Genomic DNA, 22,918 nt, shown 5'->3' on the forward strand with positions numbered 1-22,918 from the left:
AAAACTTCATTCTGTGTGATTTATTAGCTTGTTTACCCGTGGGGACCTCAATTTAGGTCCCCACCGTGACATGAGTCTGTGTGTATTCAGGTTTAAGTCCCCACCAGAATAGAAAAACAGGTACACACACACATTCTAGCAATTCAAACTTGCCATCGCAGTCTGTTCATTATCAAAATAAAATACAGTCAGCCAAACATATCCATTTAAAGAGTCCGTAGTATAACCGGCCTACAGCTGCTGTTATGCCAAGCAGTAGCACCAATCAACGAGAGCGATTTTGAACTTAAGAAAGCTGATTGGTCAATAATATGTTGAGGACCAATACAATACACAACATATTCTACAAATCATGCTCCAAATACATCTACATAAACCCAATCGTTCCGTCTCGATGCATGCACACACTGTCACGATCTAATGCACTTGTTAATGCCGGATCTATAAAAACAAATACCGTAACGCAAAAATCCAAAATCTGACATTTTCTGGAACAGGATCCGGCTCAAATTAAGCACTGAAAGCATATTTTCACAGCCTTCTTTGATCATATTTTCCAAGGGTATGAATAATTTTGAGCACAACTGTAAATGCTATAGCCTACTTTGTAAATGTGTTACCTTGTGGCTTGCGTTCACTAGCTGATTAATTCTAAAAGTTTATATTTTATATGCTGTTATAGGCTAATCAAATAAAATACCAGCTAGTGAACGCAAAGCACAAGTTAACATGTTTACAAAGTAATATACATTAGCAGTGTTTCAACTAGAAAATAACGTTTACTTTTCATTCACTATTACAATCAAATAATATATCAAGTCATATGTTTCCAAAGTATTTCTACGAGAAAATAACGGTGAAAACAACATGGAAATAACAAAGTTTTTAAATTAATCAAATGAGACATCAGCTAGTCTCTGAAGAAAATGTACCATGTTTTTACTATAGTAAATAGTTTAACGATAGCATTTAAAAACCATAGTAGCTTCAAATTTACTATTGTCTGAGACTCCATGGAAATGTACGTTACCATCATAAACTATAAAATGTAATATACGTTTTACTATAATAAAACCATGGTTGATTTTCATAACAGGTAAACACAGGTCACAAGTTAACACGCGCACATTTCCTTGATTCAGCCAGCTGCATAATGTCACGCGGCACGCCGAGAGTAAAATCCTAGGGATGGGGAGTCGACTCCAAAAGAGTCGATTCCTCAACTCTGAATAGCTCTAGAGTCGAAGTCGACTCCAGGACTGGAATAGATTCTCGTTGTCGACTCCGAAATCGCGGATGTCTTCACGGATTCTCAAATCTCTATATAGTGTCTGGCAATTGAGTGCAGTGGGCTATATCAGCAAAGAGTGAACTAAATTAAAGTGAGGATCCGTTTGCAGTGCAGTCCGTGAGCGGTGCAGAAGCATCGTGCTTTCACATAAGACGCGTTTGAGTGCGCTATTATTCGCGGCTGTTTGAAACGGGCCGTGCACGCGTGCGTCAGATAGCTGCAGTTGTCGCAGAAACGACTTTTCCCCATACTTTTATCCTACGTGAAGGTTACTTTAGAAATAGGTAACAGTCATAGTAAATTTACTTTGTAATTATACACGCTTCTGTGACAGCTTTGCAATTTAATTGATGCTTTGTTATGCGATGTTATGTTTAATGCAATGCAATTTGGTTTTCCATGGTTAACCTAGGCTATTTGTGTTCAATCATTGACCTTAAATCATTAAAAACTCACATAATAAACGAGAATAAACAAATCAATACGTTTACATTCATATGCATTTACACATTTACTAACGGCTTGTTTTCTTAAAAAAAAAATAGCTAGCTTTTCTAATTTTTTTGTATTCTATCTGTTTTCTTTTTATGTATTATACAATTAACAAAAGCAAAAAAGGCCTCTAACACTAGCTTGCTCTATTCTTTTTCTATTCTATCCATTTTTTTTATTTATTATATCATTTTAAAAAACTTGCTACGTGTACTGTGTTAAGCTAGCTGAGACTTGCATATCATTGCTCTTTTGTTGATTTTAATTGCTTCCATTGTCCTCATTTGTAAGTTGCTTTGGATAAAAGCGTCTGCTAAATGACTGAATGTAAATGTATTTTATTTATTTTTAATATCAATGCTGTTTAAGACAATAGCGCCATCCCCTGACCATTATAATGTGATGAATTCATGGCTCATTTAAAGGTAATGTCACCGCTAAATTAGAGCAATTTGGACAGTCACGCTAAATGGAGTCGAGGAGTCGACTCCAAAAAACCTGGAACCGAACACCCCAGGCCCTGTCCCAAATGGAACACTTCGGCTGCATCCGAAAACTGAAAAATGCTGCCTTCGGAGGGCACATTCCAAGGTAGGAAGGCATCAAGGCACGTCCGAATTCAATGTTAGCTTCAGTTCCTGTCTCCTGAGATGCCTTCATCTGGACGATTGTTGAAGGCAGCATAGATGTATCCTTCACTGCCTTTGATATCCCACAATCCTGTGCGTTCCATTCTGTGACAGTCAAGCTAAAAAATAAAGATGGCGTCTGAACGTTGCGGTCGGTGGTCAGTTTGTGTGTAAATATGTTTTTGATCAACGTTTTCCACTTTTGATATCACTTCCAGTGAGAAATTAATATTGCAGTAATTAAATATTCACTCGGGTATCACCAAAGCTCTCTATATGTTGCTGCAGATCATTAAACCGTTATTCAACCTCAGAATTCTGTCCGAAATCAGTTTTGTGAGGTGCTTTCATGCGCAAACGCTGTCTGCAAGCAGCAGCAGACTTCTACCCAACAGTCAAAGCGGCATTACGTCACGAAAGCACAGACTCAGAGGAATGCCTTTTCCAAATAATAGACCGTATAAAAACATGGACGTAGTGTCCGTGACGTCACCTGTAGATTTCCGAAGAGCGTTTTTGAAGATGGCCGTCGCCATCTTGGCAGCGCGTCACCGCGCGTCACTCACGGATAATCGAAAATGGGCAAAGAGGCGGGAGCAGGTTGCTGAAGCCACGCCCACCTAGCTCGACGGTGGTGACAGCAGCGGCAATCCACCTGTCACTCAAGTGGCCACGCCCTTAATTATGCAGAACTGTAAGGCTTAATATAATTAAAAAGGATGAGTACAAAAAAAAATTCACCCCCCTCACAGTTGTCATCAAGGGCAAAATTAGCTATATAGACCAAAATCATTTTTTGAACCAGGCTGTAAACGTTTTTTTCTGCTGTAAAGTTGGGCGTTTTAACATGGGGAGTCTATGGGATTGACTCCCTTTTGCAGTCAGCCTCTAGCGGCCAGTTGATGAATTACAGTTTAAGTCACTTCCGTGTTGGCTTCACGAGAGAGAGCGGGAGGTTGCCGCTTAGCACTTGCAGTCTTTGCACTTGACTACTTATATGACGTATTTCCTGTATTTGGCCCAAGTGTTCAAGTGAGGATGAAGACCACAAGTGTGTATATAACTTTTCATTACCTGGACATACTTATAAAAATGCAAGTGTTTACAGAGTTTTAATTTTTATTTTCAATACTTTGCATTTTAAAATAAACTTCTAAATGTCTGCTCACAATTTAATTTTTGGTGCTTCTAATTAAGTGATAAAAAGCAGTTGCAAATGATGTACAAAATAAATATACTCACCTTTGCACCAATAAAACATGTAGCACTTTGCTTTACCAAATTATATGTAATATCTAATTATTATTAATATTTAACTTACATTGGAAAGGTTTCCGTGACCTCTCGCGATCTTGGCAAAAAGTCTCACGATTTATTTCCAGAACATGATGCATGATGGAGCGGTAATTGAGATAGTGTGGGTTTAGTGTGTGTTAAGGGCACCGCGCGTCGGCGTTTTTAAGACCTGGGACAGTCTTGCACACTTACTTTCTGTCACGCACACGTGCTCTCAGTGGCCAAGAAGACCGCGAGTGTGGGTATTTGGACGAGGCAGAAGACCGCGAGGGTTTAGGGTGCGATTTGGGACAGGGCCCCAGTCCACAAATCTGCGACTGAAACAGTGCAGTCAGATAGTTCACAGCGTTCACTGGCGTCTCGCGGCGCGAGTGTTTTGAGCGCGCTTTCGAACCCCGAGCCAAGCAGATTTTAACACCAGTTAAACTGTAACACCAGCCCATGCAGGAGGAGAGGCGAGCAGCTCATATTCACACAACCATCAAACACACTTTACACAGTTTGTTTAAGCAACATTTTACAGGCTCATTGTTGGACTGTTTACATCGCGTTCAGCGCTACCTGTGCGTCTTTTCTTGCGTTTTCCTGCTGAAATAATAATTTAGTGCAGCAGCAGCGATTATGTGAGGAAAATATGATGAATTACTTCAGACCTGAGCGATTTTGAGTGCTTTTGTGTGTTTGTTTGTGTGATTGTTTCGGTGTTTGCAGTGAAAACTGTTACTGAATGTTAAAAGTGAAATTTAAGATCTGTGAGGAGAATTGATGGGAATTCGATCTCAAGTGTTGCTGCTGTGATTTTATTATTATTTTTTTACTCTTTTGACGTCTTTGGATCAAATTTGTTAGTTACTTTACATTGTTAAAATACACTGGAACAGATACTGCTTAAAACTTGATCTTGAGCCTTTAACAAAAAAACCTACAGGGGAAAAAACACCTGCATCACTTGAAACATTGAAACATAGCATAGAGAGAATAACTGTTGTTATTATTATTATCTCTATTATTTATTTATTTATTTATTTTTTGTGGGTTTCATGCTGTCCGCTAAGGTATACAGGTTTTTCTCCTCACCAACGACATTAAACACCGTGTATACACAGGACGCGAGCGGCAAAATACAGTAGAACCCATTATAATCAGTGACGCTGTGTACACTGGATGCGGCCCGACATTAAACTGATGCCTTGTTCTGTTTATGATGTACTGACAGAAAGTTAAAATGATTTGAAACGGTCACTTTGTCGTGTCCAGTGTAGAGCTGTTGCGGCGCGACGCATCAACTGTAGCGTCTGGTATAGACACAGTGAGTGAAGCCGAGAGCAAGATATGCCTCGTCATATTTTCTGCATTTAGCTTTTAAATGACCAGCTCCTGCCTGGGTCTGTGCCACTTCATCTATGGCTTTTCTCTTCCCTTTCACAAACCGATCCATCTCCCATTCTAAGTTACGTCCTTTGGCTGTTTACTGTTTTATTTCTTTTCTTTTTCTGCTGGCGGGCGTGCCCCACACAAGAACCACTGCTTTAGACAGACTTTAAATAAATAAATAAGAATATTACCTTATTATTAGGGTTGGGTACTGTTCACATTTTAACCGGTACGGTACCGGTATCGGTACCTGAATTTAGGTGCCGGTACCCAACGGTACCTTTTTTCGGTACTTTACTCTCTGTGTAATTACAAAAACATTTATTTCAGTGAAAAAATAAGTCCAAAAGCCTCAATTTCAACATTTTGAACAATAGGGCCCTACAAACGTTTTCTTTCTTTTGTTTTTTTTCCCCAGAAATTCTTTTTTTAATTTTTCTGAAAATCAAATGAAGGCATTAAACATTTATTTTAAATCAAATTAAAATTAAACCCTTTTATTTTTTTAAAAAAATCTGAGGTTTACTGTTGAAATTAATACATGGAAGAAAAATTGTGTGAATATTCCTTTAAAAAAAAATTTAATAGGCTAATAATTGTATTTTTTTTTTTCTACAAGTGATTAATCTGGTTGTAATATTTATTTTTATCATTTAATCGTTTTATTTAAATTTGATAGAAAATTGAATATTTAAAAATGTACATTATACTGTACAAAAGTAATACAAGAGTAATATATTTCTGTTACATGTTAAACCGTACTTTTATTTTGACAGGTTGCCATGAAGTTTCTGTGTGTATACAATATGATGATGCTAGTTTTCGCAAATGAAACTGTAAAATTCTCGCGAAGTGACTCTCACAGCAGCTCTGGAGATTAGGTTTTTGTGTTCATGCCGTCATATAGAGAGACGCAGAGGCCGGAAATCACCGCAAGCATCACGCGTGCTTCAGTATTTGTGTAGTAAACAAAACCGCGTTTCCGCCATTCATACATACAGAGGCAAGCGGAACATGCAGGACTCATATTTAAACCGTCTTTTTGCATTTTAATATTCACAGACACTAGTTCATATCGCGATTTGAATTAACTGGCAGTGGCTACTTTTGATTTGTTCGTCCAAAATTGACGAATTCCGTGGCATTCCGCGCTATAGAGTAAATTACGTTTTTATGAATGGACTCCGCGATCCCGTCCGCGTTTTCGCAGAAACCATACGGCCCTAGAAATGTAACCACACTTCAGAACATTTCGGCTTGCCCTGTGTGTTGTTTGAACGAGTTGCCGGGGTGACCTCACTTCACAGGGTCTCTCTTTCTCTCTCTGTAGCGTATGCGCCCAGATGCGTTCTCAGGTACCGAAATTTGGCACCGATTGATTTAACGTGAATCGGTACTCAGTAGTACCGGCGCAATTCGGTCGGTACCCTTAAAAGTACAGAGTTCGGTACCCAACCCTACTTATTATATATATTATTTTAAGGTCGAAGTCTTTAGTAATGAGATCAGACTGACTTTGTGACATCAAAGTTCTGCGAGAGCTATAAGAGAGCGGACGTCTCCTTATGCTTTCTCTCGCCGTACTTTGATGTCATACACCGATTGATCTTCAAGTCGAACACGCATCTTTATTCTCGCGTGTCACGTGACCGAGTGTAATCACAGCCTCTGCAATTGAAAAACCACGTTTTTTCATATCGCGATATTATCGCAAATGCAATTAATCGTTCAGCCCTACTTAGGACAACTTTGATGAACTTTTTTGATCCACTTCAAATGTTGACTACTGTATAAATTTAAATACATTTCTTTATATTTACTGATCGTGACGAACAATTCATAGTGCTCTCTACTCCAGTCTTGTGATCTAACCAGATATCCGGTAGAAAATTACACGATTTAGAAACGGCACGAAACTCCAGCAAGATAAATTCATTTTATGCAAAATCATGTATCTTTATTTACAGATCAAGTATAATATTAGGAACATTTAATCTTGGAGAGAGTTTTATCGTCTTGACTCTCGTAACCGAACACGACACGCTGTTTAAACACTGAATACTGAATGAAGGATGACAGACAGCCGCAGCGGAGAAGAGTTTACGTGAACTTGACTTGAATATTCATCTGTACCTCACATTAAATTATGGAACTGCTTCAGAACACTTGAAATATAGTGCACACAATCTTTATTGTACTTTAAATGTTTTTGTGGCTTTCGTGGGGCTTAATAATAACATAGAATGGTGTACGCACAATATCGGATTTGGATCGGTCTCGTCTGATCGGCGCACACCTACCTTTGATACAGTCCCTGCGACAAGCAATTGTACTCCTAAAGGTACAATTTTTCTGTTTTTTTCAAAGAGTATATAAGAACAAACTGATATATGGTTTATTTCGGCAGATACGCTCCTCCTCCCACAGCAGTTCAGCAATAAATGCTGGAATATTCCCATCAGCTTACAAGTGCAGACGAGCATCAAAGCATCAGGAAGAGCTGAAATCTGCAAAGACTGAGTTTATTAAAGAGGACAGAGAGAAGATGAGAGATCCAGAACCCTGCAGAATCAAACATACTGAAGAACTAACAGGTTGGTGTTTTGTTCTTCATTCCTCATTCATTCATGATGCTGAAGAACAATCATGTTAGAAAGTTAAAAATCAAATCTAGATAAATGGATGATAAACTATGAAATGGGTACAACATGTTCTTTTTTTGTTTTCAACAAATTGTGGTGGCTTCTGCCGCTTCTCTGAGAAATCACTCTCGAAGTCTTGAGGTTTTGATGCCAGAAGAAAGACTTTATTATCAGAGACGATGAACCCGAGAAACTCTGCAGAGAATCTGTTGAGTCTGTGTCTGCACACTCTTTATACAGGTTTTCCTCAAGGCGTGCTCAACACATTTCATACACAGTCCATCTACCTCCATACAATGAACACATTTTACTCTCCTGCAGGCCTCCTTACACACAGGAAACCCATGGTCATAATAGTAGATTACAAGCATGGCTATATTCACATTGGTTATACTTGATTAATTCATATTTTGATTAATAAAAATGTTCAGTAAAGGGAGGTTTGGGAAACGTTCATATTGATTGTGAATGTCAGGTGTTATGTGGGAGTGTTCTAACTTGTTTTGTTGCAGTTACTCAGTAGCTCACCTGCAATCAACAGGTTAATTGACGTCACCTGAAAGGAGCCTTTTTAAACTCCAGGACACATGCTCTCACTCTCTTTCTCTCATCCTGCAGACAGCTTGGCAGTAGTTGGCTTGTTTTCATTACAGTCCCTTCTTTTTTCCCCTTTTTGTTATTTAATAAACCCTATTTTATTTGGTAAACTTGTTTTGTATCCTTGATGTTGCTTCCCCAGAGCCTGGGTTGTAACATAATGGGGGCTCGTCCATTTCTTTTTTTCTTTTTTTGATACTTTGGGACTGTGTTTTTTCCTTTATTCCTTTTTGATGTATGTGTTCTGGTGGTTGTTTGAGTATTTTTGTGATTATGCATGAGTTTCTCCCGTTTGATCGGTGTTAATTTCGTCAACGAAGAGGACGACTAAAAATATTAGTTAACGAACATTTTTTCTGTGACTAACACGAGACGTTGACGAGCTAAAACTAATATCTGATGATAAAAACTATGACGAAATATATGCTGCGTCTTCGTTAACAAGACGAGACGGGACTATAATGTTATTTGAGGACTACCGGACATTCAAAATACATCCTATAGGCTACTGTCTTGTCCTTCAAAATGTGAGTCCTTGTCATTGGATTGCAAACGGATAAGGGGCGTTTGCATATCTAATCTAGTCTCAGTATGGCAGCTGCAGTGGATGGATAAGCTACCATTTTTTACCAAAAATGTAAAAAAGCTACGATCTGAAACAATGGCCTCAGCACCTGGAGGGATGGGGATAAGGTGACCAGACGTCAGTTCTCAGTGCTCAAATACACACACAGCATTCCAAATGTCTATCGTGTAGAGTATCTCACGTAAATACAGTCGGTTATGGATTAAGTGAATGTAAACAGGTGGGTGAAAACTGAACGTGTGTCAGTATTACATGCATGCCTTCCGTCTTAAAGGGACAGCATTCCTAATTAACTTATCCGTGTCATTAATGTTAACCAACAAAAGATGTTAAATAAATACAAGTAAATTAAAAAAGTAATTTGTATCTTTCGTATTTGTCTTGTCTTATTCTGCTTCTTTTTAAAAAATTATAAATTATACATATTATATATGAACAACTATAATTTTTATAAGTTGCTCCCTTTTCACTACTGTTAAAGGGATAGTTCACCCAAAAATTAAGATTGTCATTTATTCAAGATTTTCCAAATCCAATGCTTGATTCAAATTTCTCATAAGCTCAATTGATTTGGTCTAAAGAGAGAAAAATTAATGACTATTTTTGTTTGAAGACTACATATAAAATAGCTACCAAAATAAATGTTGGTAACTGCAGTTTGCCTAAAAGTAATGACTAAAAGTTGACAATGCAATGACTTTTTGTAGACTAAAACTATGAAAGACTCAAATGACTAAAATGTGACTAAGACTACCGTCTTACCCTCTACCGCATGGTGTAGCCATATGGCAACATACTCTTTGTGTTCATTTCCTTGCCACTGTCTCTTTATCCTGGCTGTAAGGGTATTGTTAGGGTGAAGTGCACCAAATGTGAGGTGTACCTGTGCCTCACCTCTGAAAAAAAATGCTTCGTGAATTTTCATTCATAAAAAAGGTGAAGTTTCAAGGATTATGGGGGGGCTCATGTTCATAGTCTTCCTCTCAAGAGATTGCATAATGCTGAATTTTCATGAACTGCAATGTTTTTGGTTTTATGTCAGTGTTTTATGATACATTATATACAGTATTATATTTGTTTTAACTGTATAAATTTGCAGTTTAAATAATATTCATGAAAAATGTAATGAAATTAAAACCATTATAAATCATTATTCAGCAAAAAAAGAATAGAATAAATAAAAGCACAAGTTGTTGGAAAGTATGTATAAGGTGTCAATTATAAGTAAGTACTGTGTTAAAGCTTATAATAGCACCAATTGAATCAACACAAACAACATCTCTGAGGAAAAATATTAATTATAAGTAAGCTTACACTTATTCTAAGTTAGATCCACTATTGTATGCTGTTGCCGTATGGCAACATATCATAAAGTACCTTAAAATAATATTTTTTTCAACATTTTTTTTTACAGCACTTCAAGTTAAGCCATTCTTAGAAAAGAAAAAGATTCAAATATTTTTTTCTATAGGTCTATCATAATGCGTGCGGTAGAGGGTTTTAAGCATTTTCATCTCAAAATAAAGACTAAGAATAAATCAAAAATGGCTGTCAAAATTAACATTGGGTTAGATAGGGTGAGCGTTCCAGCTGGGTTGAACATTCAATCCTTCCTTCGCTTCACTCTTTTGTTATTTTGCCTTTTTTTTTTCGAGGTTACTCTGGTTGGAGACTTGTTCTCTGTCGGGGTAAGCATTTCACAACTGTGTGACCATTGATTATATGGTCTACAGTTGTTGTTTTTTGCTTTTAAATTCGCCTCGTGCCCGGTACACCTCAGAAGATAGAAAGGGGTTAGGAAATGTTAGGCAGGTACCTGGGTGTTTCTCATGTATTTTGAATTATGTTAGGCTCAGCAACCATGCTCACTTTTTGGAGAGAGTAAGAGGAGAGTATTTAAGTTAGGTGAATTAATAGTTCTGCCACTTTTGTTTTTGCTTGGTCCATGATCCTAACTTTAGTGTGCTAGCAGCTTTTGTGTGCTGTTCCTTTGTGGACTTTAGTGTAGACTAATGCCCAGTATAATATATTTGGGATTGCTGACCAGTGGCATTAGAGAGCTGTTGCTTGTTTGGGGTGAGTAATTTTTTGTAGTTACTAGGTCATTTAGTTCTACTTTTGGGTTTAAAGCTATTGTGTGAGTAAATTTGCTGCGTTGTTATTTTTGTAGTTACATAGTACTGTGGACCTGTGGTGTTAGCTGTACGTTTGTGCATGAAGTAGTGGAAAAGACTCCATTTGTGTTTTGTGCTTTTGTTGTTAGCACTTTAGTTTAGTTGGAGTTGAGTTTTAAAAATTGCTTCTTTAGAGGATTTCCTAAAGGAACCTTCAGATGAGTTGCTTGAGCTTTTTACAAAAGATCAACTCTTGCAATTAGCCTCTCATTATGATATTACCATTACCAGTAGTGAAAAGCGTTTAAAGGATAGTGTAAGGGACATCATTAGAAATGTGTTGATTGATAATGGTATTTTGAAAGTTAAGCTAGTTTCCTTACAACCCATGGTCGCTCCCTTGTCTGAAGCTGCAATTCAGCTGAGACTTAAGACGTTAGCTTTACAGGAGAAACAGCTGGAGGCTAGGGAGAGGGAAAGGCAGTTTAAAGAGAAACAAATATATTTTAAACATGAACGATTTCTTAAGGAGTTTAAGTTGAAAATAGCTTCTGAAAGATCAACTCCTAGAGGTGATGTTCCTTTGTTTGATGTTGGTAGCCATATTAGATTAGTGCCTCCCTTTTGATGTTGAGATATATTTTTCTCACTTTGAACGTGTGGCGACTACATCTAACCGCAAGCCAGACGGCCCAGATGAGTTTGAATTGGCATATCAGAGACATTCCCTGTTTGTGTTAAAACTCGTGCCATGTCGGCTAAAAGGAATGTTGAAGGCAAGCCTCCTTCAAATCAATCAGATATTCCACTTTATGATACTTTTATGGCCCAGGGTGATGTGAACTTCACATGTTTTGGAAAGATGTTTCCATCTCGAGAACAGTTAATACTTGAGCAAAAGCAAGATCCCACTTTGTCACTTATGTTTGAAGATGTGGTACCAGATGAAACATTATCAAATCTGGCTATTTTGTTAGTGATGGGGTTTTGATGAGAAAGTGGACAGATCCAAAAATGTCAAGTCCGGATGATTGGATTAGTGTGTTTCAAGTTGTGGTTCCAAAAGTTTATCGAGCTGATATTTTGTATCTTGCTCATGACCATTGTCTATCTGGCCACTTGGGTATTAGGAAAACTTTGGATCGTTCCCTGAAGCTGTCCCTCTGCGTAAGGTTACGGCCCCTGCTGTTTCTAGAGCCCTTTACAAGTTTTTCACAGTGTTTCGATTACCAAGAGTAGTTTAGTTGGATCAAGGGTCAAATTTCATGTCTCTTCTTTTCTCCCAGGTGTTGAAGCAGTTGTCTATTCAGCATAGCACCTCATCTGCATATCACCCAGAGTCACAGGGTGCACTAGAGAGATTCCATCAAACTCTCAAAACTATGCTGAAAACCTACTGCAAAGAGTTTGAGAGAGACTGGGATGATGGCGTTACACTACTCTTTAGAGAGTTAGAGAGGTGGTTCAGGAATCTCTTGGTTTCAGTCCAGCTGAGCTTGTGTTTGGCCATACTTTGAGGGGGCCCTTGAAATTAGTAAAGGAGAAGTTGGTTAGCTTCTGAACATTCAACTCCTAATAACCTCCTGGATTATGTGTCTAATTTTCATTTTAGACTCTGTAGGGCCTGTGAACTGGCCAAAGAGAATTTAAAAGAAGCTCAGTAGAAGATGGTATGACATGGTATGATCGAAAGGCTAAGCATCGTGTATTTTCTTCAGGAGACCAAGCGCTTGTACTTTTACCAATACCTGGTTTTGTGTTGCAGGCTCAATATAGTGGGCCATACGTCATTGAACGAAAGTTTGGTGAGTGTAATTACCTAGTTAAGACTCCAGATTGTAAAAGGAAAACCCATATGTGCCATGTTAACTTACTTAAGCCTTACATTGACCGTAATCAAACTGTACGTACAGAGGTCAAGGCTTTGGCTGTACTGAATGTTCCATCTACTGAGACAGAAGGAAGTGTTGCTGACTCTGGGGTTGCTCAGGGTAGATTGTCAAATTCTAAAATTTTGGCTGATTTGGATTCTCATGTGTCTAATTTAAATCTTTCTAAGCGTACTGATATTATTCAGTTGATTTGTCAACATTTGGCCCTGTTTATATAAATATATGCAATAAAATAAATGTATTTTACATTTATAGCACTAATGAGGCAGCAACATTTGATAGATAAGACGGAAAAAGAAAGGATATTAACAATCTTTCATTGCGTGGGGGACTAGACATAGTCTCAGAAAAATGGTTGCAGGGATCTAATTTTTTATCTTTATCTTTTTATTTTCATGTATTTTTATATGAAATAAAAAAAAATCAGTGTGGTACAATTTTTTTTCAAGGCACTTCAGTGTCTATAACTATTTATCTTTTTGAGCATTATTAACCCTGGATGATGGATAGTAAAGCCCAAAGGGTCTTCTTTCCAAAGACACCAAAATTGTGTGTGTAGCACACTGTTGTCAGGAACTGTTACCATTTTAATTAGGTAGGTAATTTTCAGCTGTGAGTCCCAAAATGGGGAGTGCAGGTTAACAGGTTAAACATTAATCCCGTCATCTAACCGACTAACTAGAACTCGCGGCGCGATACAGCGTTACACAAGTTAAATTGAATATAAAACCAAATTATATGACAGAAACAGTCAAATAAAACCTAACAAATAAATAGTATCAAACCTTAAACATCCAAAAACTCGTATCATCACAGCTCCGTAATAAAGAGTTCAGGGGAACATCTCAATATAACCTTACAAAATAGATTCTTGTAAACAGTGATATAGAGAGTCAATGCTTATGGATTTAAATTTGTCAATCACTTTATTCTGATCCAGGGACATGGGAAGTAGGGGTGCTGAGGGGGCTGCAGCACCCCCTGTTTTCACATGGTTGCAAATGCAATGCCAAGTTTGTTCATTTAAATTTATTCAGTTTTAGCATTTAATAATTTATTTGTAATGATCTCTGAAATGTAAATTGTAAGTGGGCTATAATAAACCCATGTTTATCTTTATAAACATGATTAATTTTACTTGTGATGTTTTCTATATGGGATGATTAGCCTAATCCTCATGAACACGTGACGCTAGCGCCCCCCCCCAACACGGACACACACAGCACCCCCAACCGAAAGCATCTTCCCGTGCCCCTGTTCTGATCTTACTTTACTCTGATCAACGACATCCTTTATGATGGACCTGAAATTCCAAACTTGCTTTCAGCAAACCTGACCGCTTTGTCCGGATCGGTGAAGTAGTACTCTTATCCTTCAACATCTCCCTCGAGTTGGGCAACGAAATCTCTAGGCTTCACTCCGGATTCAGCACCTTCTTTAATGTTCAGTATGCAGATATTTTGTCTTCTGCTGTGGCTTTCGAGATCTGTGCATTTTTCTGTAAGTTTCTCCACGGTAAGCATTAGCTTTCCCAGATCTTGTTCCATCTTAACCATTGTGTCAGAAGAAGTGGAAGCACAAGTTTCCAGGCTTGTTAATTTTGCAGCGTTATCGTCCATCGTAACTTTAATTTCCGAAATTACAGCGTTTTTAAATGCCAATACTTCCCCTCTGATAGCGACAGCAAGCTGTTTGATCTTTGAGTCTATAATTTCCCCAGTGTTCGATTTAATTGAAAGAAGCTCCGCGCAGAGGGAGGAGATCGCGTTGAGGATAACTGAATTATCCGCCTCTGGAGCATCTTCTTCAGGCGTTTCTTCCAAATTAGAGCCGGAGGCAGTCACGGCCTGTTCCGGAGTTTTCCCGAGATTTGCCCGGCATGTTAAGAAAACTGGACAAATTAAATCCTAAAGTCGGCTAGTAGTTTCTAGGATGTGGGAATATGATTATTTTAGTGTTCACTACTACTAAAAGATGTTCTGACTAAGTTATATTAAAGTTTTTACTGAGCCGTCGTGAAGTGCATGCTACTCCCTCATATCGAAACCGGAAGTCCATCGATCAAATATATTTAATAGTTCTCACTACAGAAACGTGTGATTTGTGCCTATAATGTTTTAATAATAATAATCGGAAGATCAATGTACCTTATTTATGGAAAGTTTCAGGAATTGATAAAAATGCATCGAAGTGATAATAATGTTTCATATTAGTTGTCTACTTTATCAGGGCTCAATTTTTGTCCTTTCGCTTCACATTTCTCTCTGTGAATTGTTTCGATGTACTGGTAATAAATGTAAGCTTTTTTTTCTTTAATTTCAGAGCTGATGGAACAGAGTGAGGAGAGTGAAGAACTGAGTGAAGTGGAGGAGAAACATCATGACAAACCTGGAGAAAAACCTTTGAGTCACTCAAAGACTAAAAATAAATTTTTAAAGAAAAGAAGAGCCAAACAATCTTTCACCTGCACTCAGTGTGGAAAGAGATTGACAAACAAACATACTCTTGAGTGTCACGTGAGAATTCATACTGGAGAGAAACCGTTTACATGCGATCAGTGTGGGAAGAGTTTCTCAAGGAAAGAAAGTCTAGAGATTCACAGGAGGATCCACACTGGAGAGAAGCTGCATACATGTGATCAGTGAAAGAGTTTCACTGTTAAAAGTCACCTGAAGCTGCACCTGAGGATCCATGCAGTGGAGAAACCAGATCACCGCAGTCTGAGATCACGGTCCGAAATCAAGTCTTTATATGCTGAGAAACAAAGTTAGTTAGACTAAAGACTATATCGAACATTTTGCTGGTTGATTGATATCTGCTTGGAAAGTTTCTCATTATTATTAGAAAGTATCTTATTATTATCATTATTATTGAGATCTAAGTCAGTATAATAAAAAAAAAAAAACTTTCAGATTTATTTTTACTTGCATATTTAGATTTGTGTAACTGTGATGGAAACAGGCTTCCATATGCTTTGTCCTGCTGACGTCACATGACTGAAACTGATTAATACAAACAAAGTCCCTTTCAAGGAAATTCTGTTCACTCGGTGGCCATATTTGCAGTGCCTCCGGGCAACTATATCGGGAATCTACGGGATTTCTAAGAGGCCATGGATTATGATTATCTTTAGGGCCCGAGCACCGCGGTGCTAGGACCCTCTTGGAATTGCTTCGATTCTTCTTATCGTTCTTCTCCAAAACGAATCGCATTTTTGAGGGCCTAAACATGCTCAAACTCATGAAACTTTGCACACGCATCAGAACTGGTGAAAATTTACATCTGATATGGGTTTCAGAATTGGGCGTGGCAAAATGGCTCGATAGCGCCACCTATAAAATTTCAACGAAGCACCCCTCCCACTATGTTTCATGTACGTGTACGAAATTCAGTATATTCATGTGATGTCCCAATACCTACAAAAAAGTATCTTGGAGCCGAAGTCCTAAAGGCAACAGGAAGTCAGCAATTTTGAATTTCTTCTACGAGTTTTGTGCAGTTTTTGCCATTTTTAGGCCTTGTACTTTAACAAACTCCTCCTACAGTTTTAATTGGATCATCTTCAAATTTGCTGAGTGTAATCATAAGGCCTTTGCGATGCTAAATTGCGAAGATCTTGAGTTTTCGTCGAAGGGCGTGTCCCTGGCAATCTGACCAAATTTGATGTTTCGCTATGAAACAGGAAGTTGCTGTAACTTAGGCAAATAATGTCTGATCTGCTCCAAACTTCATACGTTTGATAGGAGTTCTGTTCTGAACACATGTCCATGCTCATATTCAATTGTAACCATAGCGCCACCTGATGGTAACAGGAAGTGACATGTTTAACACTGTGATGGACTCCTAGCAACATATTAAAAAGTGTCAGCAAGTGTTAAATAGGTCGGCGACAAGCTAGAAACATGCTAGCAACACTTAGCTAATTTGCTAAAGCATTCTATTAATACAATGAAACAGTAAGTTGCTGTAACTCAGGCATGCAGTGTCCAATCTGCCCCAAACTTAACATATTTGATAGGAATCCTGGCCTGAAGACATCTACATGCCAATATTCAGTGAATAGTCATAGCGCCACCTATTGTCGACAGGAAAAGACATGTTTAACAGTGTGATGCACCATTAGCAACACACTAAAATGAGCCATTGAGTGCTAAACATACTAGAAACATGCTCAAACATGCTAGCAACACTTACTAAGTGCTAAAGCATGCTATTAGTACAATGAAACAGGAAGTTGCTGTAACTCAGGCATGCAATGTCTAATCTGCCCCAAACTTAACTGAACACATCTACATGCCCATATTTGGTGATAGGCATAGCGCCACCTGCTGGCAAAAGGAAGTGACATGTTTAACACTGTTACAGACTTCTAGCAACATATTAAAAAAACGTCATCAAGTGTTAAATAGGCTAGCAACATGCTGGAAACATGCTGGCAACACATGCTATTAATGCCATAAAACAGGAAGTTGTTGTAAGTCAGCCATGCAATGTCCGATCTGCCTCAATCATCACATGTTTGGTAAGAGTCCTGGCCTGAAAACGTCTACATGCCATTAATCAGTTATAATTTATAGCGCCAGCTGTTGGCAAAAGGAAATGTCATGTTTTACTCTAACATGACATGTTTAAGACTGTTATGCATTATTAGCAACATAGTAAAATATGCCATTGTGTGCTAAACATGCTAGAAATACGCTAGCAACACTAAGTGCTAAAGCCATGAAACAGGAAGTTGTTGTAACTCCTGCATACAATGTCCAATCTGCACCAAACTTAACATGTTTGATAAGAGTCCTGCCCTGAACACATCTACATGGCAATATTCAGTTATAATCATAGCGCCACCTGCTGGCAACTAGGCATGGGCCGATTACCACGGTTTCAAGGTATACCACAATTTGAAAATTTCACTGTTTCAAAACCACTAATATTTTCCGTTATACCGTTCCTGCGGTATGCGCTGTTTTTCATGTCTCCTTGAAGACTGAAAGTGTAGAAATCCCTCAGGTTGAGTGCAGTGTAGATAGTAACAGATCCTCCTCCTGTTGGTGCGAGCGAGCGGTCAGTCACGTGTGTGTAGGATGGAGAACTTAAGGAGCTTCCCCTTGAACTTACGCAACCGGCCATTTTTTGTCTTATTGCAACTCAGTCTCTGTTCTGGACTTGCACAAACTGCGTTGCAATGCAATCGTTATCCAAAATGTCATTTATGTGAAAATATGAAGTCTGTAAATGGCCATTAACACAGGCCAGAGACGCTGAAGACGGACGCACAGAGAAAAATACTGTAGCCGGCAGATCACTCACTGTTCATGATGCAATAACTATTGGAAGAAAATCCTCAATATTGATTTGGGGGTTTATATGAATGTGTTTCTGAGGGGAACTGACTGTCTTCAGAAAAGTTTACGTGGTATTTTCTTTTCATCTCGTCTCTGTATCGTTCATATTAAAGCAGTGTTTCAGTGCAGCTGCTTTGTTTACAGCGGTAACCAAGGAAACGCTGTATCTGGTGTTCCATGAGCGTCTGCAGCTGCTTTGTTTACAGCAGTAACCAAGGAAACGCTGTATCTGGTGTTCCATGAGCGCCTGCAGCTGCTTTGTTTACGGCAGTAACCGAGGAAACACTGTATCTGGTGTTCCAGAAGCGCCTGCAGCTGCTTTGTTTACAGCAGTAACCAAGGAAACACTGTATCTGGTGTTCCAGAAGCGCCTGCAGCTGCTTTGTTTACGGCAGTAACCAAGGAAACACTGTATCTGGTGTTCCAGAAGCGCCTGCAGCTGCTTTGTTTACGGCAGTAACCAGGAAACTAATCAAAGAAAAAATAAGCAAATTTTACTGTTCTTAATATTTTGCTCAAAAACAAAATATATTTTGTTCAGCGGAAAAAAAAATTGTTTTTTTTACCCAGTCATTTAAAAATAACACATTTTAGAGCTGTAATGACAATACCGTGATGCCGTGAAACCGTGATATTTTAAAAGCAACACCGCAAACACAGGTGGAGCGCCTTCAAAAGGATGCAGAGAACTATTGTAAAGTCTTTTAGAGCTGCTTGGATTCAACTTTTTATTTGAAATAAAATTATATATAATCTATGATTTTTATTATGTCGGATATGCTGTGACTGATATCATGTGCGTTAGGATGCTGTTTGAAAAGAGTGTTTATATATGTTTGTGTGTGGTTTCCACAAAGAAATGTAGAAAATACAAAAGATTACAACACTGTAGAACATCACTGAATTAAAATAGCATACACACTTTACATATATAAATCACATTACTTATCAATATCCATTTAATGATTAACAATAAAGATTAAAAATAAGGACAAAGATGCACATTTCAAACAAGTCACTGAAGTGCGTCCTAAACACAACATCCCCGTTTACAGGGTTGCCAGGTTTTCGCAACAAAACCCGCCCAATTGCAACTCAAAACTAGCCCAAAACTAGCCCAATCGCGTTTCGAAGGTGTCCCACGGTAAAAATCGTGTTCCGGGGGGTAAAATACGCGTTTTAATGGTGGGGTTCCCCTGGTAAAATTCGCATTTTAGGGGCTAAATATCACGTTCTTGTGGTCACTTAAACCTGCGGACATGAAAAACAGCCCGCGTAAAGAGTGTTAGAGAAGCCCAATTCAACACTGCCCGCTTATTAACTAACGATCATGTAGGCTCAGGTATTCAGTTCTATACTGCCACCGTTGGAGCTGTTGTGTAACTTAGAAAACAACTTTGGTTATTTCGAGATCACGAGAAAATTAAGTCGTGATCACGAGAAAACAACTTGAAGAGCAGCAGTGTGAGATTCTGATCAACTCAAAGATGGAGTGCTTCCCACATAACAATATCTTGGTTTATATTTTGCTTTATTGTAATATTTATAAATGGAGTGATATATAAATGCATTAGTAAAAAAATACTAAGTCTTTTTATGAAGGAAAGTAGAAGTGTTTTAAATGAACTCAGTGTTTTTGTGCTCAGTGTTTTTGTGTAGTTCAGGGAGATGAAGAAGAGGCCAAAACACTTTTAAGAGAGACGTGAATCAGATTTTTAACTCGTTCTTTGTTGTTTTTCATCAGAACATCTAGTTTCTCTTCCACTTCTGCTCTTCCATGCAAATGCAAGATATATTTTCATGTAGCTTTGCTGAAGAGCAGCAGTGTGAGATTCTGATCAACTCAAAGATGGAGTGCTTCCCACATAACAATATCTTGGTTTATATTTTGCTTTATTGTAATATTTATAAATGGAGTGATATATAAATGCATTAGTAAAAAAATACTAAGTCTTTTTATGAAGGAAAGTAGAAGTGTTTTAAATGAACTCAGTGTTTTTGTGCTCAGTGTTTTTGTGTAGTTCAGGGAGATGAAGAAGAGGCCAAAACACTTTTAAGAGAGACGTGAATCTGATTTTTAACTCGTTCTTTGTTGTTTTTTCATCAGAACATCTAGTTTCTCTTCCACTTCTGCTCTTCCATGCAAATGCAAGATATATTTTCATGTAGCTTTGCTTTTTTTCTTCTCTTGAGATGCTTTTGCTCTCTTAAAAATCAGAGAGAAAAATCTGTCTAGTTTGTTTTCACTTTTACTTGTATTTGTTCCAAGCAGCTAATGATTTATTAAACTCTTTATTAATTGTATCAACAAATTGTTATTTTCCATTTAGATTTTCTGTTGATTCTGCTTGCATCAAAATTAATTTGATAATTGTACTTATGAAAGCCATTTGCTTTACATTTCACCGCACACAAGACTGACATTGAATGAGATTGCTGTACATTAACAGATTAGATATCCAGAATCATATTTCAAAGAGTTTGTTCTGGTCAGGTTGATGTTTCATTCACATAATCAGGCTTAATGAAGAACGATTTCTATGAGTTTTAAACAGCACACAGTTTTACAAAATAAACTGAAATGATTACTGTCTCCATCTCACCACAGCTTTACAAAACCAGCAGAAAGAGAGCTCTCAGTTTGCTTAGCGAGTAGCAAAAACTGCAGTTATCACACCTCATATGCGTGTGTGTGTGTGTGTGTGTGTATGGGGTGTGATTTATGCACTTTTTGCTGATTGCTAAGCAAACAGAGGAGAACTAACATGTATACGCTCGCCAGCCGTCTGGCCAAAATCACAGTATTCAGGCGTCAGACGTAAGATATGAGACGTTAGACATCACGGTCACGTGTCGGAACTGCTCTCAAACTGCACGGCAGTGACGTAGGAAAGAAAGGATTTTTTACTTTGCGTCTGGATAACGTACGTGTGGATAAACGTACATGTGAATAAGTACATTGATAATCATTTGGCTTTGTCCCAGGGGCTGCGTTTCCGTATGGCAGAGTTGGCAGTCGCCATACCCTAGCCCAGTCAGGTGGAAAATCCAAACTCTCTATTATATTTCGTTATTATTGTAAGGCTTTAAGGTGGTAATGATCATGATAACAGTACCTGAATTACACATCAGTCTCCCTACGACTGATCATAAGGCTTCAGTAGATATCAACACATGAACATTAGATAACAACGATAACATTAGACAAAAATTTGTCAAACTGCGGTAGACCAGTAACAAAACTTTTTCAAATAGGCGTATAAACATTTATTAATAAATTAGGCTATCAACATGAACATGTAGAGCAGCCAACAAAAAACTGCTCCAGTAATGAGCAGCTGTATGACGTGGGGAAGAAAAAATAAATAAAAAAACAATCCTGAACTCTGAAATAATAGACATCTGCTGATCATACAGTTATCTACTTTTCAGAAATTAGGTCTACTGTGCCATGGATTTTATTATTTTTTTCTTTAGAGACGTTGCATTAATTATTACCAGCAAGTTCACATGTGCTCTGATTTACATTATATTGTTATATTTTAATATTTTATTTAAATGGTTACTGTGAATATATTTGGAGAAAAGCTCCATGTTAGTCGCTGAATAGGGCTACATGATTTGCTTTTGATTTTTAGGTGATATTCCTTGGTAAGTGAATTATAAACAGTGCTCACAGGAAAAAAAACACTCATAGGTAGTTTAGTTATTTATGCAGTTTATTTTATTATCAAAGCCTATGTGATCAAACCTGAGGCTAACAGCTGTGATATTAATGTTGTCCACTAGAGAGAGCCACAGGATAAGGAATAGGCCTATTTAAATTTGATTATTTATAAAAATCAATTTCCATACTTTTGAACAGAAATAAATGCATATAACACTTTCATTGAACTATGATGTACTGACAGTGTAGTTTTATATAATCAGTGTACACTGAAATCTCTGAATTGCTTATCCCAAAAATGTTCCAATTGTTTGTTAACAATTTCCCAATTGTTTATGCTATCTTACAGTTTTTCTCAAATACTAACACAGAATTCATTAAACAAAATTTAGTATTTTTTCACAACTATAAACACAATCTCGTAACAAACAAACTTCTATGTCAAAATCAAATTCTTCAGTCAAAAACACCTACTTATATCAATATCAAACTTTGGCCTCAGATGACACAAAACCGACAAATAGACAACGTCCCTGCCCAGTGAACAATTCATAACACTGTACAAAAACCTCTTATTGGGATTCAGAAATTATTTGGCAGCTCAATGTCTATTATAGTATACAACATACAGTTGTTTTTTTATTGCTAGGACACATTTCGGCACAACAGCAGTCGATGTGGGCTAAACTGTGGATCATTTATAATTGCTTTGGCACAAAGTGCATTCAATAAATACATCATTTAAATTACATAAAGTATTTTCTCACTCAGACAAAAACAATGGCAAAACTCTATGCACCTACAAGCCAGTTTGCACCCGTTTACATACTCTTTACAAAACTTTTAAGCCTAAGTTCAAAACCTAACATAATACAAAGATGAATAAGACAGAAATTTGCTACATTTCTACAGTAATACCATATTGAAATATATTCTGAATAAAAAAAAAAACAAATACAATCAAAGCAAATTGATAGCTGAAAACCTACACAA

The 22,918-nt window shown here is 37.7% G+C and overlaps 1 protein-coding gene across 1 annotated transcript in view; it reads right to left on the reverse strand.

Moving 5' to 3' along the window:
- The window catches only part of LOC107669262 (uncharacterized), a 42,925-nt gene that overhangs the window by 14,780 nt on the left and 5,227 nt on the right, over window positions 1-22,918 (reverse strand). The gene's annotated exons all lie outside the window — the stretch shown is intronic.

This window comes from Sinocyclocheilus anshuiensis, unplaced genomic scaffold (genome assembly GCF_001515605.1).
Source record: "Sinocyclocheilus anshuiensis isolate Anshui unplaced genomic scaffold, SAMN03320099.WGS_v1.1 scaffold632, whole genome shotgun sequence".
NCBI classification, from domain to species: Eukaryota; Metazoa; Chordata; class Actinopteri; order Cypriniformes; family Cyprinidae; genus Sinocyclocheilus; species Sinocyclocheilus anshuiensis.